The 9961-nt window shown below is 40.2% G+C and overlaps 2 non-coding genes across 2 annotated transcripts; both read left to right on the top strand.

Moving 5' to 3' along the window:
• The first annotated feature begins 2446 nt into the window (after positions 1 to 2446).
• Positions 2447 to 2519, top strand: trnav-cac (transfer RNA valine (anticodon CAC)). The gene has a single exon. It is a non-coding gene; the product is annotated as a tRNA-Val (tRNA).
• A 2943-nt stretch (positions 2520 to 5462) lies between these two features.
• trnav-cac (transfer RNA valine (anticodon CAC)) lies at positions 5463 to 5535 on the top strand. The gene has a single exon. It is a non-coding gene; the product is annotated as a tRNA-Val (tRNA).
• The last annotated feature ends 4426 nt before the right edge of the window (positions 5536 to 9961 follow it).

Here is a 9961-nt window from a genome sequence, read left to right as displayed (position 1 = left end):
CCAGTGGATCAATGTTGCCGTTTTTTTGGGGACCTCCACCATGCGATCTGTATGAATGTGACCAGACTGACAGCTTCTCTGAGCCAGGCAAATTCATTTATCAGGGTCATTGTAATGGATATATCCAAAGAAATGGCAATATAATCCAAGGTAAAACAAACAAAAATGTAGATTGTTTTCTGTCATTTCAGCTGCTTGATGTGATTGTGTGATAGATTTAGTTGGCTGGCTAGCAAAGGAAAAGAAGCTAGCCTGCATAGGTACAGTGCATTCGGAAAGTTTTCAGACCCCTTACTTTTTTCCACATTTTGTTACGTTACAGCCTTATACTAAAATGGATGAAATAAAATAAAATCTATCTACACACAATACCACATAATGACAAAGCGATAGCATATAGTTTTTATTAATGAAAAAAATATTTTAAAAATACCTTATTTACATACATTTTCAGACCCTTTGCTATGAGACTGGAAATTGAGCTCAGGTCCATCCTGTTTCCATTGATCATCCTTGAGATGTTTCTTCAACTTGATTGGAGTCCACCTGTGGTAAATTCAAATGATTGGTCATTTCTGCAGCATTGAAGGTACCCAAGAACACAGTGGCTTCCATCACTCTTAAATAGAAGAAGTTTGGAACCACCAAGCCTCTTCCAAGTTCCGGCTGCACACGATAATTCCCGGCTTCTCATGTCTACCTCACATAATATCCCAAATTGAGTACCACAGAAAGAGCCATAATACCCATTAAATATTTTAAAAATACCTTATTTACGTAAGTTTTCAGACCCTTTGCTATGAGGCTGGAAATTGAGCTCAGGTCCATCCTGTTTCCATTGATCATCCTTGAGATGTTTCTTCAACTTGATTGGAGTCCACCTGTGGTAAATTCAAATGATTGGTCATTTCTGCAGCATTGAAGGTACCCAAGAACACAGTGGCTTCCATCACTCTTAAATGGAAGAAGTTTTGAACCACCAAGCCTCTTCCAAGAGCCGCTGCACACAATAATTCCCGGATTCTCAAGCCTTATTGTTTAATTAATTGACTAAGTAATTTCTGATTTCATTAGGTTCTGAGAGCGATAAATGTCCCACCCAGCCAAAGTCAGTCACACCCTTAGTTTTCCAATCATTCGGTTTCCGTAGTGTAGTGGTTATCACGTTCGCCTCACACGCGAAAGGTCCCTGGTTCGAAACCGGGTGGAAACATTTTGTAATATTCAATATTTCCCAATGCCCAGAGGCTAGCATTTGGTTTGAAACAGTTGAGGTTTGTCTAAACCTTGCTGTCTACCTCTCCGACCAGTGGATCAATGTTGCCGTTTTTTTGGGGACCTCCACCATGCGATCTGTATGAATGTGACCAGACTGACAGCTTCTCTGAGCCAGGCAAATTCATTTATCAGGGTCATTGTAATGGATATATCCAAAGAAATGGCAATATAATCCAAGGTAAAACAAACAAAAATGTAGATTGTTTTCTGTCATTTCAGCTGCTTGATGTGATTGTGTGATAGATTTAGTTGGCTGGCTAGCAAAGGAAAAGAAGCTAGCCTGCATAGGTACAGTGCATTCGGAAAGTTTTCAGACCCCTTACTTTTTTCCACATTTTGTTACGTTACAGCCTTATACTAAAATGGATGAAATAAAATAAAATCTATCTACACACAATACCACATAATGACAAAGCGATAGCATATAGTTTTTATTAATGAAAAAAATATTTTAAAAATACCTTATTTACATACATTTTCAGACCCTTTGCTATGAGACTGGAAATTGAGCTCAGGTCCATCCTGTTTCCATTGATCATCCTTGAGATGTTTCTTCAACTTGATTGGAGTCCACCTGTGGTAAATTCAAATGATTGGTCATTTCTGCAGCATTGAAGGTACCCAAGAACACAGTGGCTTCCATCACTCTTAAATAGAAGAAGTTTGGAACCACCAAGCCTCTTCCAAGTTCCGGCTGCACACGATAATTCCCGGCTTCTCATGTCTACCTCACATAATATCCCAAATTGAGTACCACAGAAAGAGCCATAATACCCATTAAATATTTTAAAAATACCTTATTTACGTAAGTTTTCAGACCCTTTGCTATGAGGCTGGAAATTGAGCTCAGGTCCATCCTGTTTCCATTGATCATCCTTGAGATGTTTCTTCAACTTGATTGGAGTCCACCTGTGGTAAATTCAAATGATTGGTCATTTCTGCAGCATTGAAGGTACCCAAGAACACAGTGGCTTCCATCACTCTTAAATGGAAGAAGTTTTGAACCACCAAGCCTCTTCCAAGAGCCGCTGCACACAATAATTCCCGGCTTTTCAAGCCTTATTGTTTAATTAATTGACTAAGTAATTTCTGATTTCATTATTTTCTGAGAGCGATAAATGTCCCACCCAGCCAAAGTCAGTCACACCCTTAGTTTTCCAATCATTCGGTTTCCGTAGTGTAGTGGTTATCACGTTCGCCTCACACGCGAAAGGTCCCCGGTTCGAGACCGGGCGGAAACACATTTTAACAGATTGGTCCTTCGCACTTCTCAGTATTTGCTATTCAGACTTTAGTTTCAGTAGTGTATTGGTTATCACGTTCGCCTCACACGCGAAAGTCAGTCACACCCTTAGTTTTCCAATCATTCGGTTTCCGTAGTGTAGTGGTTATCACGTTCGCCTCACACGCGAAAGGTCCCCGGTTCGAAACCGGGTGGAAACATTTTGTAATATTCAATATTTCCCAATGCCCAGAGGCTAGCATTTGGTTTGAAACAGTTGAGGTTTGTCTAAACCTTGCTGTCTACCTCTCCGACCAGTGGATCAATGTTGCCATTTTTTTGGGGACCTCCACCATGCGATCTGTATGAATGTGACCAGACTGACAGCTTCTCTGAGCCAGGCAAATTCATTTATCAGGGTCATTGTAATGGATATATCCAAAGAAATGGCAATATAATCCAAGGTAAAACAAACAAAAATGTAGATCGTTTTCTGTCATTTCAGCTGCTTGATGTGATTGTGTGATAGATTTAGTTGGCTGGCTAGCAAAGGAAAAGAAGCTAGCCTGCATAGGTACAGTGCATTCGGAAAGTTTTCAGACCCCTTACTTTTTTCCACATTTTGTTACGTTACAGTCTTATACTAAAATGGATGAAATAAAATAAAATCTATCTACACACAATACCACATAATGACAAAGCGATAGCATATAGTTTTTATTAATGAAAAAAATATTTTAAAAATACCTTATTTACATACATTTTCAGACCCTTTGCTATGAGACTGGAAATTGAGCTCAGGTCCATCCTGTTTCCATTGATCATCCTTGAGATGTTTCTTCAACTTGATTGGAGTCCACCTGTGGTAAATTCAAATGATTGGTCATTTCTGCAGCATTGAAGGTACCCAAGAACACAGTGGCTTCCATCACTCTTAAATAGAAGAAGTTTGGAACCACCAAGCCTCTTCCAAGTTCCGGCTGCACACGATAATTCCCGGCTTCTCATGTCTACCTCACATAATATCCCAAATTGAGTTCCACAGAAAGAGCCATAATACCCATTAAATATTTTAAAAATACCTTATTTACGTACGTTTTCAGACCCTTTGCTATGAGGCTGGAAATTGAGCTCAGGTCCATCCTGTTTCCATTGATCATCCTTGAGATGTTTCTTCAACTTGATTGGAGTCCACCTGTGGTAAATTCAAATGATTGGTCATTTCTGCAGCATTGAAGGTACCCAAGAACACAGTGGCTTCCATCACTCTTAAATGGAAGAAGTTTTGAACCACCAAGCCTCTTCCAAGAGCCGCTGCACACAATAATTCCCGGCTTCTCAAGCCTTATTGTTTAATTAATTGACTAAGTAATTTCTGATTTCATTAGGTTCTGAGAGCGATAAATGTCCCACCCAGCCAAAGTCAGCCACACCCTTAGTATTCCACTCATTGGGTTTCCGTAGTGTAGTGGTTATCACGTTCGCCTAACACGCGAAAGGTCCCCGTTTCGAGACCGGGCGGAAACAAATTTTAACAAATTGGTTCTTCGCACTTCTCAGTATTTGCTATTCAGACTTTAGTTTCAGTAGTGTATTGGTTATCACGTTCGCCTCACACGCGAAAGTCAGTCACACCCTTAGTTTTCCAATCAATTGGTTTCCGTAGTGTAGTGGTTATCACGTTCGCCTCACACGTGAAAGGTCCCCGGTTCGAAACCGGGCGGAAACATTTTGTAATATTCAATATTTCCCAATGCCCAGAGGCTAGCATTTGGTTTGAAACAGTTGAGGTTTGTCTAAACCTTGCTGTCTACCTCTCCGACCTGTGGATCAATGTTGCCGTTTTTTTGGGGACCTCCACCATGCGATCTGTATGAATGTGACCAAACTGACAGCTTCTCTGAGCCAGGCAAATTCATTTATCAGGGTCATTGTAATGGATATATCCAAAGAAATGGCAATATAATCCAAGGTAAAACAAACAAAAATGTAGATTGTTTTCTGTCATTTCAGCTGCTTGATGTGATTGTGTGATAGATTTAGTTGGCTGGCTAGCAAAGGAAAAGAAGCTAGCTTGCATAGGTACAGTGCATTCGGAAAGTTTTCAGACCCCTTACTTTTTTCCACATTTTGTTACGTTACAGCCTTATACTAAAATGGATGAAATAAAATAAAATCTATCTACACACAATACCACATAATGACAAAGCGATAGCATATAGTTTTTATTAATGAAAAAAATATTTTAAAAATACCTTATTTACATACATTTTCAGACCCTTTGCTATGAGACTGGAAATTGAGCTCAGGTCCATCCTGTTTCCATTGATCATCCTTGAGATGTTTCTTCAACTTGATTGGAGTCCACCTGTGGTAAATTCAAATGATTGGTCATTTCTGCAGCATTGAAGGTACCCAAGAACACAGTGGCTTCCATCACTCTTAAATAGAAGAAGTTTGGAACCACCAAGCCTCTTCCAAGTTCCGGCTGCACACGATAATTCCCGGCTTCTCATGTCTACCTCACATAATATCCCAAATTGAGTACCACAGAAAGAGCCATAATACCCATTAAATATTTTAAAAATACCTTATTTACGTAAGTTTTCAGACCCTTTGCTATGAGGCTGGAAATTGAGCTCAGGTCCATCCTGTTTCCATTGATCATCCTTGAGATGTTTCTTCAACTTGATTGGAGTCCACCTGTGGTAAATTCAAATGATTGGTCATTTCTGCAGCATTGAAGGTACCCAAGAACACAGTGGCTTCCATCACTCTTAAATGGAAGAAGTTTTGAACCACCAAGCCTCTTCCAAGAGCCGCTGCACACAATAATTCCCGGCTTTTCAAGCCTTATTGTTTAATTAATTGACTAAGTAATTTCTGATTTCATTATTTTCTGAGAGCGATAAATGTCCCACCCAGCCAAAGTCAGTCACACCCTTAGTTTTCCAATCATTCGGTTTCCGTAGTGTAGTGGTTATCACGTTCGCCTCACACGCGAAAGGTCCCCGGTTCGAGACCGGGCGGAAACACATTTTAACAGATTGGTCCTTCGCACTTCTCAGTATTTGCTATTCAGACTTTAGTTTCAGTAGTGTATTGGTTATCACGTTCGCCTCACACGCGAAAGTCAGTCACACCCTTAGTTTTCCAATCATTCGGTTTCCGTAGTGTAGTGGTTATCACGTTCGCCTCACACGCGAAAGGTCCCCGGTTCGAAACCGGGTGGAAACATTTTGTAATATTCAATATTTCCCAATGCCCAGAGGCTAGCATTTGGTTTGAAACAGTTGAGGTTTGTCTAAACCTTGCTGTCTACCTCTCCGACCAGTGGATCAATGTTGCCGTTTTTTTGGGGACCTCCACCATGCGATCTGTATGAATGTGACCAGACTGACAGCTTCTCTGAGCCAGGCAAATTCATTTATCAGGGTCATTGTAATGGATATATCCAAAGAAATGGCAATATAATCCAAGGTAAAACAAACAAAAATGTAGATTGTTTTCTGTCATTTCAGCTGCTTGATGTGATTGTGTGATAGATTTAGTTGGCTGGCTAGCAAAGGAAAAGAAGCTAGCCTGCATAGGTACAGTGCATTCGGAAAGTTTTCAGACCCCTTACTTTTTACCACATTTTGTTACGTTACAGTCTTATACTAAAATGGATGAAATAAAATAAAATCTATCTACACACAATACCACATAATGACAAAGCGATAGCATATAGTTTTTATTAATGAAAAAAATATTTTAAAAATACCTTATTTACATACATTTTCAGACCCTTTGCTATGAGACTGGAAATTGAGCTCAGGTCCATCCTGTTTCCATTGATCATCCTTGAGATGTTTCTTCAACTTGATTGGAGTCCACCTGTGGTAAATTCAAATGATTGGTCATTTCTGCAGCATTGAAGGTACCCAAGAACACAGTGGCTTCCATCACTCTTAAATAGAAGAAGTTTGGAACCACCAAGCCTCTTCCAAGTTCCGGCTGCACACGATAATTCCCGGCTTCTCATGTCTACCTCACATAATATCCCAAATTGAGTTCCACAGAAAGAGCCATAATACCCATTAAATATTTTAAAAATACCTTATTTACGTACGTTTTCAGACCCTTTGCTATGAGGCTGGAAATTGAGCTCAGGTCCATCCTGTTTCCATTGATCATCCTTGAGATGTTTCTTCAACTTGATTGGAGTCCACCTGTGGTAAATTCAAATGATTGGTCATTTCTGCAGCATTGAAGGTACCCAAGAACACAGTGGCTTCCATCACTCTTAAATGGAAGAAGTTTTGAACCACCAAGCCTCTTCCAAGAGCCGCTGCACACAATAATTCCCGGCTTCTCAAGCCTTATTGTTTAATTCATTGACTAAGTAATTTCTGATTTCATTAGGTTCTGAGAGCGATAAATGTCCCACCCAGCCAAAGTCAGTCACACCCTTAGTTTTCCAATCATTCGGTTTCCGTAGTGTAGTGGTTATCACGTTCGCCTCACACCCGAAAGGTCCCTGGTTCGAGACCGGGCGCAAACACATCTTAACAGATTGGTCCTTCGCACTTCTCAGTATTTGCTATTCAGACTTTAGTTTCAGTAGTGTATTGGTTATCACGTTCGCCTCACACGCGAAAGTCAGTCACACCCTTAGTTTTCCAATCATTCGGTTTCTGTAGTGTAGTGGTTATCACATTCGCCTCACACGCGAAAGGTCCCCGGTTCGAAACCGGGTGGAAACATTTTGTAATATTCAATATTTCCCAATGCCCAGAGGCTAGCATTTGGTTTGAAACAGTTGAGGTTTGTCTAAACCTTGCTGTCTACCTCTCCGACCAGTGGATCAATGTTGCCGTTTTTTTGGGGACCTCCACCATGCGATCTGTATGAATGTGACCAGACTGACAGCTTCTCTGAGCCAGGCAAATTCATTTATCAGGGTCATTGTAATGGATATATCCAAAGAAATGGCAATATAATCCAAGGTAAAACAAACAATAATGTAGATTGTTTTCTGTCATTTCAGCTGCTTGATGTGATTGTGTGATAGATTTAGTTGGCTGGCTAGCAAAGGAAAAGAAGCTAGCCTGCATAGGTACAGTGCATTCGGAAAGTTTTCAGACCCCTTACTTTTTTCCACATTTTGTTACGTTACAGCCTTATACTAAAATGGATGAAATAAAATAAAATCTATCTACACACAATACCACATAATGACAAAGCGATAGCATATAGTTTTTATTAATGAAAAAAATATTTTAAAAATACCTTATTTACATACATTTTCAGACCCTTTGCTATGAGACTGGAAATTGAGCTCAGGTCCATCCTGTTTCCATTGATCATCCTTGAGATGTTTCTTCAACTTGATTGGAGTCCACCTGTGGTAAATTCAAATGATTGGTCATTTCTGCAGCATTGAAGGTACCCAAGAACACAGTGGCTTCCATCACTCTTAAATAGAAGAAGTTTGGAACCACCAAGCCTCTTCCAAGTTCCGGCTGCACACGATAATTCCCGGCTTCTCATGTCTACCTCACATAATGTTCCACAGAAAGAGCCATAATACCCATTACATATTTTAAAAATACCTTATTTACGTAAGTTTTCAGACCCTTTGCTATGAGGCTGGAAATTGAGCTCAGGTCCATCCTGTTTCCATTGATCATCCTTGAGATGTTTCTTCAACTTGATTGGAGTCCACCTGTGGTAAATTCAAATGATTGGTCATTTCTGCAGCATTGAAGGTACCCAAGAACACAGTGGCTTCCATCACTCTTAAATGGAAGAAGTTTTGAACCACCAAGCCTCTTCCAAGAGCCGCTGCACACAATAATTCCCGGCTTCTCAAGCCTTATTGTTTAATTCATTGACTAAGTAATTTCTGATTTCATTAGGTTCTGAGAGCGATAAATGTCCCACCCAGCCAAAGTCAGCCACACCCTTAGTTTTCAAATCATTCGGTTTCCGTAGTGTAGTGGTTATCACGTTCGCCTCACACGCGAAAGGTCCCCGGTTCGAGACCGGCGGAAACACATTTTAACAGATTGGTCCTTCGCACTTCTCAGTATTTGCTATTCAGACTTTAGTTTCAGTAGTGTATTGGTTATCACGTTCGCCTCACACGCGAAAGTCAGTCACACCCTTAGTTTCCCAATCATTCGGTTTCCGTAGTGTAGTGGTTATCACATTCGCCTCACACGCGAAAGGTCCCCGGTTCGAAACCGGGTGGAAACATTTTGTAATATTCAATATTTCCCAATGCCCAGAGGCTAGCATTTGGTTTGAAACAGTTGAGGTTTGTCTAAACCTTGCTGTCTACCTCTCCGACCAGTGGATCAATGTTGCCGTTTTTTTGGGGACCTCCACCATGCGATCTGTATGAATGTGACCAGACTGACAGCTTCTCTGAGCCAGGCAAATTCATTTATCAGGGTCATTGTAATGGATATATCCAAAGAAATGGCAATATAATCCAAGGTAAAACAAACAAAAATGTAGATTGTTTTCTGTCATTTCAGCTGCTTGATGTGATTGTGTGATAGATTTAGTTGGCTGGCTAGCAAAGGAAAAGAAGCTAGCCTGCATAGGTACAGTGCATTCGGAAAGTTTTCAGACCCCTTACTTTTTTCCACATTTTGTTACGTTACAGCCTTATACTAAAATGGATGAAATAAAATAAAATCTATCTACACACAATACCACATAATGACAAAGCGATAGCATATAGTTTTTATTAATGAAAAAAATATTTTAAAAATACCTTATTTACATACATTTTCAGACCCTTTGCTATGAGACTGGAAATTGAGCTCAGGTCCATCCTGTTTCCATTGATCATCCTTGAGATGTTTCTTCAACTTGATTGGAGTCCACCTGTGGTAAATTCAAATGATTGGTCATTTCTGCAGCATTGAAGGTACCCAGGAACACAGTGGCTTCCATCACTCTTAAATAGAAGAAGTTTGGAACCACCAAGCCTCTTCCAAGTTCCGGCTGCACACGATAATTCCCGGCTTCTCATGTCTACCTCACATAATGTTCCACAGAAAGAGCCATAATACCCATTAAATATTTTAAAAATACCTTATTTACGTACGTTTTCAGACCCTTTGCTATGAGGCTGGAAATTGAGCTCAGGTCCATCCTGTTTCCATTGATCATCCTTGAGATGTTTCTTCAACTTGATTGGAGTCCACCTGTGGTAAATTCAAATGATTGCTCATTTCTGCAGCATTGAAGGTACCCAAGAACACAGTGGCTTCCATCACTCTTAAATGGAAGAAGTTTTGAACCACCAAGCCTCTTCCAAGAGCCGCTGCACACAATAATTCCCGGCTTCTCAAGCCTTATTGTTTAATTAATTGACTAAGTAATTTCTGATTTCATTAGGTTCTGAGAGCGATAAATGTCCCACCCAGCCAAAGTCAGTCACACCCTTAGTTTTCCAATCATTCG

Source organism: Oncorhynchus mykiss, chromosome 8 (assembly GCF_057628025.1).
Source record: "Oncorhynchus mykiss isolate SJ-2025 chromosome 8, ASM5762802v1, whole genome shotgun sequence".
Lineage (NCBI taxonomy): Eukaryota > Metazoa > Chordata > Actinopteri > Salmoniformes > Salmonidae > Oncorhynchus > Oncorhynchus mykiss.
The sequence above is the reverse complement of the archived record's forward strand: the minus strand, read 5'-3'. Positions and strand labels throughout refer to the sequence as shown.